The sequence below is a fragment of the Cryptotermes secundus genome, unplaced genomic scaffold (assembly GCF_002891405.2).
Source record: "Cryptotermes secundus unplaced genomic scaffold, Csec_1.0 scaffold795, whole genome shotgun sequence".
Taxonomy (NCBI): Eukaryota; Metazoa; Arthropoda; class Insecta; order Blattodea; family Kalotermitidae; genus Cryptotermes; species Cryptotermes secundus.
The window spans coordinates 175503-183759 of record NW_019745094.1 but is presented as its reverse complement, the minus strand read 5'-3'; positions in this window follow the sequence as shown (position 1 = coordinate 183759).

Sequence of the window (8257 nt, the reverse complement as noted above, 5' to 3'; positions counted from 1 at the left end):
GTGCGATTGTGTAATTGGGAGCGTGTGATACAGTGATACAAAGCTCCCCTACTGTCAACGTGTAGACTACTGAAGACAGAGGGAACTGATTTGCGCATAGGGTTATAAGTCGTGAAACCCCGCAACAGTGTCGACAGATTAATGCGATTAGGGTTATAAAGTGTGAAACCCCGCAACTGTGTAATAAGCAATTGTAGCCGTTACTTGTAGATTGTTAAATAAACCCAATTAACCATCTCTACGGCGTCTTCGGTAACGTAAACACGTTACAATATTTTCACATGTCGGAGTAACTTTCGACGAGTTTTGAATGGGAGATTGGATTTACTGACCACCTTAACACATGACTCGTGACTACACTTAATTACAGTGCCAACGCTAGTCTCGATACTTTACAAATCACCACTGCATAAGCTAAGTCTTTTCCAGTCTGCTTTCAATAGATTCTTCACCTACACCGACCAACTCTTCTCTTCACAGATTCTTTTACAACTATTGACAACTGACTAAACTTGTCCCAGTGATAACTTCTCGGCGCGAACCAACAGAAAATACAGCTTTTCTATTGTTGCTCCCACCGTTTCCATGGGAATATGTTTGTTTGCGAAGGCGTTACCCAGTAACGACTCTGGTATATTTGTTTATATGGCGGTCGTTGCCTAATAACGGATGTTGTTTCGTTCTTTGTTTCGAGGTCGTTGCTGGGTAACGGCTCTACACATTGTAATATTATATAAAAACTCTATTTTTCTCTTGTTGTTTTGTACAGGTATAAACTTTCCTTCTTACTCCATGCGAAGAAAACAGTTTGACGCTATTTGAGAACTGGATGTTGAGGAGCATAAATGGACCTAAAGGACGAAATGTCTGGTGGCTGGCATAAATTCTATCATGGGGAACTTTATTATTTCTTCCCTTCGTCAAGCATTATCAGGGCCACACAATCAAGATGAATGATATGAGAAGGGCATGTGTCACAGATGAGACAGGCAAGAAATGCACACAGATTTTTTTTTCAGAAAACCTGAAAGTATCAGACCATTTGGAATACCTAGGCGTACAAGGGGGTTTAATATTGAAACAGATCCATGGTGTGGACATGTGAACTACAGGCTCCAGTAACAGTCTCTAGTTAGCATGATAGTGAAAATTAGGATTCCATAAATGACGTGGAATTTCTTGACTAGCTAAGCGATTGTTAGTTTCTCAAACAGAACATTACGCCAGGAAGTTGCTTGTATTATTTATGAGTACTGTCATAGGTGAATATTATTTCTTTTTTTTCCGTTCAATTTTTCCCCCTTTATGCCCTATCTGCACAAAGCGCAGAAAATTAATGCCTATAGGGCTGGTCATGTCTGGCCTTCCCTCTGCACGCTTCAAGTTCAGAACCGCTAAATGGATTTTGGTGAAATGTGGGTATGACGATTTTGCCACTGGAAGCTGCTCTAAATCCATAATTTTTAATTTTCGACAACCAGTAATACCAACATAATGCATGCATGAAGTTATGACGTGGGAGAAACAACAGTACCACGGAGTATACGGCTTTGAAACTATATATGGTAAGATATTTTTAAATTATTCATTGTTTGTTAGTGTTGTCACATGACGTCTGAAAGCCGGAATAGTTCATTGCTAGGCAAAGGCTCGGTAAACAGGTTCCCGTGGAAATGAAAACGTATGTAACAATAGAAGAAACCCGTTTATAAGCAACGGACAGGTAAACACACAACAGGGTATTGTTAGAAACGGCGTGTTCTCTTCGGTCAGTGCAAAGTGCTAATAAAGAAAAATTCAGCTCAGAACAGTCAATAGAGTGTTCCGGAGTTTCAAAGTGAGCAGTTACTCGAGAGTTGGGCTCTGTAATGGAAACTGAGAAGATGGCGCTATGAGTTCAGGTGTGGAGTGTTAACCAAAGGGCAACGGCGTGACCACGGAAGCTGAAGAATCTCCACTGTGTTGAACCCGTTGCCAGGAAAAGGCTAGTGAGAACTGTTATAGACTGAGGACACTAGTCTGTGTGTGTCAGTGACCTGTAAAGTGTAGTTGCGAATGATATATACAAGTGGTCCATAAATCCAATTCATCAATCCATACCCCGTCTATAAGTCACACACCCCAAATATGTGACAGTATTATATATAATACCGAGATGGTGACTGGATGAAATCTATATTTAGCTGTGATTTAATAGCGGTAACCACTGATCCAGCGGAGCGTAAACTTTTGTATGGAGACAGAACATACACTCCTATGTATTCTGTAGCAACTACGTTTAAAAAAAAATGAAAACATGGCCATGGTGCGAATATTTTATGTAACATACGATAAATAAAAAATTTCTTCCAAGAAGAAAATAAGCAAATAGATAAATAAATAGCTTATGTTACTGCCAACACTACTACTAATGTAATAATAATTCAATTCCGGTTTGTATTATTTAGGTGCCGAACCAACAGCCACTAAGCCAATTAGAGACACAGCACAGTGTAGATAAAAGTAATTACATCATGGACAAACAAAACATGAAATTAAAGACTGATTAAAGGTAAGCAGTGGAGGAAAAAACATTATCAAAATAAGAATAAGAAAAAAACAAACTGGTAGCAATGAAATGTCTGGATTTTGGAGAAATTCGATTCCATGACCACCTGCGCACGAATCCAGTGTCCTGAACATGTCTTGAAATAACTAGGTTAGCTAGTAAGCTTGCTTCAATATTAGCAAAACACGATTTGGGAATTTTCAATCTGACGTTGAAAGTATAATTAAGATAATAAGCCCACAACACTTTTCTTTACGAACGCTTTCATAAAATCAATAATAGTTTAAGTGAATTCTCGATGAACCGTATATACATAGAATATTATCAAATATGGAAACTAAATAAAGGCCCTCTGCCTGAGACTATATCGATCTCTTAATAATCAGTTTCGGATAACAAATGAATACTTATAACGTATGTTGATGCAAAGAATGCCTGCTGAACCTCTGTACATTCTGGTATGGATTACAAATTTCCAATGCTGTTTCAGTTCCTAAGATTGGAACTGGTGGCGGTCTTAGGCACTCAGTGTTACAGGCTAACTACTAATTGGATGTAACTCTAATATCACTCATTAGTGCCTCCCTGCTAACTTTCATTATTAACGCAGTACACGTCAGCACAAGTAAACGGCGAACAGAGGAGGAAATGAAGCGAAAGTGGCCTTCGGAAGAAAACGTGGGGTACGCTGTTTCGAAACAAAATGTTTGGAGCTTAAACCCCCCCCCCCCATCCTTTCATCAGTTTGTTGTTTAACGACGTTGTAAATATAGAGACTATTTAATGCCGATGATGCAATATTTAATTAAATATGGAGCAGTTGATAAAATGAGAATTGGTAGGAGAAACCGAAATTCTATGAGAAAACCTGCCCCAATGTCACTTCGTTCATCATCCCACATGACCAGGCCTGGAATCAAACATCGCTTATTATTATTTTTACAGCAGACGTTATTTCATAACATTTTCGGTAACTAAATTATGTAGCATCGAATGATATGATGATGGATAAATGATGAACTGGAAAGGATTTGGAATGAAGAGTTAGTCACCTAATATCCTGGAATTTACCTGGGGCGACTGAGAAAAAACACGAAGAACTTCAGTCAGGATAGCCGGTGTCCTGACCGAGATTCCAACCGAGCACTTCCCGAAAACGTGTCAAGTGTATTACCGCTGTACCAACACGTTCGGATTTTATTAACCATGTTATTGTTGTAGTCCTACTGTGAACACAGCCCTAATGCTGACCCAGTCTACAATACAAATATATGTTATACTGCAATTCGGAGGCGTAGGCATAGTTGGGAGGATAATATTAAAGTGTACCTTAATTGAACAATATATGATTTCCTGGGCTGATTTCATCTGGCTCGGGATTGATGGCGGTCGTAGGAAATGAACCTTCAGATTCCAGCAGATGAGAAAACTTTTTTGACCAGATTAGAGCTACTTGGAAAAAGTCGCTACAGACCTGTTGAGTTGATTCGTTAGTAATTTCGCTTATTTCATGCCATATTGGAAAGCATTTCAAACGAAATCAGTGACCACAGTAAATTTAATATACCCTTTTTCATAGGAATCATTCTTAAGACACTTCATAAATTCCCTTGCAACTTAATTTCAAGTTTGGAACCATTTTTAGGTCGAAGAATACCGTCTTCTGGGATGTGGGGCCCTGTAGATCCTGTGTTTACACAATATCTACACGTCACCACATCCCAGAAGACGGTACACCGTGTTTCAAAATGATGGACACAATTTCAGAGTCGTATATTTAACGATGGCAACACGCTACAATTACAGGAAAGGTCACAAACGGTCTAACAAGTTATTAAGTTTTGTTAACTTTTTATATAAGTGCTTTATGTGCCCTCCACCTGCTGCATGGACGTCCAGACGATAGCTGCATTCATCTCAAACGCCTCTCAAAGTGACTTCTTCCACTGAAGTCACCGCTGCCGTCATTCTGTTTTTGAGGTCATCCGGGTTAATCACTAAAGGTGACACAGAAACATGAACTTTGACATATCCCGACAAGAAAAAATCGCAGGGTGTAATGTCTGGAGATCTTGGGGTCCAAAACTGTAGTTCCAAGTCTTGGGGCCCCATGCGCCCTATCCAAAGTTGAGGCAGTGATGCATTTAGGAAATGCTCTGGGAGAGGCATCTGGCGATAGTCTTTTGAAACTCCATCCCCAGCCCTTTCAAGTGGTAAGATTTTCATTCATGGGCAGTTTGCGGTTGCAGATATATAGCAATTTCAAATAGGATCCATCATTTTGAAACAGCCGGTATTATAGTCACCTCCGTGAAAATCTCAGATCTTACATTTGTAGGTTCTTGTGAAGGCAGCGTAGTGAAGTAGGGAGTTACATTGGTCTGATACAAAACAAAATGAAATTAGCTCAGCAACATTTAATATGCATTTCCCATTCCAAATTTAGTTTATATCCTTTCAGATATCTCTATTTTACATATGAAGCTGGGCCGACAGTTGCGATATGACAATTTATTCTAAGCAACGTTTTAATAAGGACAGCGGGATATACTAATAAGAGAAACAGTATAAGCACATTTGTTTAATTTAGTATGCGTGATGCTGGAGAGTGTAACGTTACTCGGAACTGAAAGCGACATTTTTATTACAAAAACAAAAACAAAAAAAAACTCCGTGGTTCCAGTCCGCAAGCGAACTATATCGACTGAGCGACCGCCGCTTGTCGGCAAGTTAGTGCTAACTTCAGAGTATAAAGAGTGTCGCATGGTCAGCGCAACGGTTCCCCACTGCCGTTAATTTCGGTTTTCTAGACCGGAGCCGCTATTTCCTTGAAATAACTCCTCAATTAGCCTCACGAGACTGAGTGGGCCCCGTTCCGGACCTACTACTTAGAAAATCTGTAGCGCCGGGAATCGAACCCGGGCCGCTGGATCTGTAGCCAGGAACTCTGACCACTAGACCACAGAGGCGGTCCAACAATTAATAAATACGGGAAGAGTAGACAAGCGTCGACCAATCACAGTGGCCTCGCGGTCTAAGGCATGAACTGTCGTCGTTTGCTCGAACACTGGGATCGTGGGTTCGAATCTCAGTCAAGGGATGTCTGTATTGTGTGCGTTTATTCTGTGTTTATGTTGTCCTGTGTGCAGGTAGCGGCCATGCGACTGGCTGGTCACTCGTTCAAGGAGTCCTACTGACTGTCTTCAGATTAAGAAACTGAAGTGAAACAAAGAGATGCTCTATGCTCCACGTGGGAGCACCAGGAAAGAGAGAGAGAGATAGAGAGGTGTTACACAGGAAAGTACCACTTTGAGGATATAATACTTTCATTTCTGACTTTTCTGTTTCTCCGACTCTGGTGTGTTTGCTAGACAACCATATCTGGAATGTGTGATGAAAAAATTATACTTGTGCGAACCCCCCAGGGTAAATAATATGAAATATGTGTTAAGTCCCATAATTTTGCGCTACAGTAGTATTTATTATCCTATTTTCCTTATTTTGAGAGAAAAAGAGGCTAATGAACACATCTTACTTTGTGTCCGTGCATCCGTCTGTCTCTGCCAATCTGTCTGTGAATCCCCCACCCTAATTTTTTCAGGCTTATGAGATCACCTTGCTGTCTGTGTGTCTAGATATTCCCCCTATATTTTGTTTTCTATACGGTCCGTGTCATATCAAAGGAAAGTAGGCGATTTGTTCTTCCCAGAACTTCTTGCTTTAAGAAAACGCTGGCGAAAGAACGGGAAATTCCTGTATTTAACAATAAACTGTTTGGTTTTACTTTCCTGTGAGAAAGAGAGTTTTATATTTTTATTTCTCTAATTTTTATCTTCTTACATCCAGTCTCCTTTATACCTTAATGTATAATTCCTTATTTTATCTTGATTCTCTATAGAAGTAATTGAAATAATCTGTATTAAATACAGTGAAACAGTGTTCAAAGCACATATGGACGCCCAGTAAATATTCCTGTGAACTTTGAGCTTCTCTGAAACGTACTAACACTTACTTCCATTGGCGTTTTACATTGGAATCAACTAGGTACTTTTTAATGCATGAAAATTAAGTCTACGCTTTGAATTAATAAGTTTGCTTTCAGAGAAACATGGATTATTAAGGATATGACATTTTTCGCAGTTCCTATAATTGGATTTCCTCCTAAATGGAAGCTGAAATTGCAGAAGCAGAGAGGACGATAACAGTTCAGGCAATATCAGACTTGACAGATATATCAGCTCGTTGTATTTGACTACGGCTTTTGTCCTTTTAATTAAAACATTAAAATCATTCTCCGCTAACGTATTTAAAGATTTAGATTTTGTAGAGTCAAAAACGACTATAATTTTTCTTTTAGTCAATCCTTAGGGTATGACCAGGGCCGCGCCATAGCTCAAACGGTTAGTCACTGGCTTCCCACCGGGGCGGCCCGCGTTCGATCCCGGGTCTGGCCAAGTGGGATTTGTGGTGGACAAAATGGCGCTGGGGCAGGTTTTCTCCGAGTACTTCGGTTTCCCCTGCCAATCTTCATTCCACCGATTCCTCCACAATCGCCCTCACCTATCATCTGGGGCTGGTACAGTAGGCCAGATGTGGCCGCAGTACAAGGGACTTAATCCCACCCCACTAGCATTAAAAAAAATTAGGGTATGACCGTTTCGAACCGTGTTTATCTCCTAATTTTATACACACCAAAATATAGCGAATCGAGACACAAATATATAGCACTAAATTTACGTGTCTGCTTATAACACGAAACCCATATAGAATTTTATACGTCAAATTAGAATAACTTATAAAAATAAATATTAAGCGCGGTTATGGTGTTATTTTGCATTCTCCTAATAGCGTAGTCCAACAAGTGTTACATACTTCTTAAATTATATATCAGCGTCTAGACCCGTTACTGGGTAACGACTTCGAAACAAACAAGGAAATAATATCTGCTACTAGGTAACTGATTCTTAATAAGCAAGTATACGCAGCTGCTACTGAGTAACAACTTCGCAAACAAATATGTTCCCAAGGAAACGATTGGAGTACAACAATAAATGGTGTTTCCTTCGTCGTCTCTGCCAAGGGATTATCAATGGGACAAGTTTAGAAGTTAGTTATTTGCAAGAGAATTGTAAAAGAGTGTGTGAGAAGAGTTCTATGGGGGCCTGTGGACACAAGACTTAGCAACGAAGTGAGCGCGGAAGCTGAAGAATCTCCACTGTTAGAAGCCGTTACCAGGGAACGACTGGTGAAGAGACAGCATACTGGAAAGACTTATCGTATGCTGTAGTAATTTGTAAATTGTGGAGATCAGCGATGGCGCTATAATTAAATGTATTCACGAGTCATGTGTTAAAGTGTTCAATTAATCCAATCTCCAATCCAAAGCCCCATCTACAGTCACTCATACACGTACGTGATAATATTATCACATAAAAGTTTAAATCTACATACTGAACAACGGTACTGTTATACCAATGAACATGTCGCCATGTACGTACTGAAGATACGAAAGGTAGGAAATATCTCGAATGGTGTAATCTTCTTAACAATTTAATGAAAGTCGATCAATTAGAATACGCTTTTCCGTCAGACCGACGGCTAGATAAAATAATTTGTGGTTAGGGCTCTCTGAATAGTGTCATACGAGCAAATTTGCACCACAAATGGCTCCTGCATTCATATAATACTTAATTATTAATACATTAGACT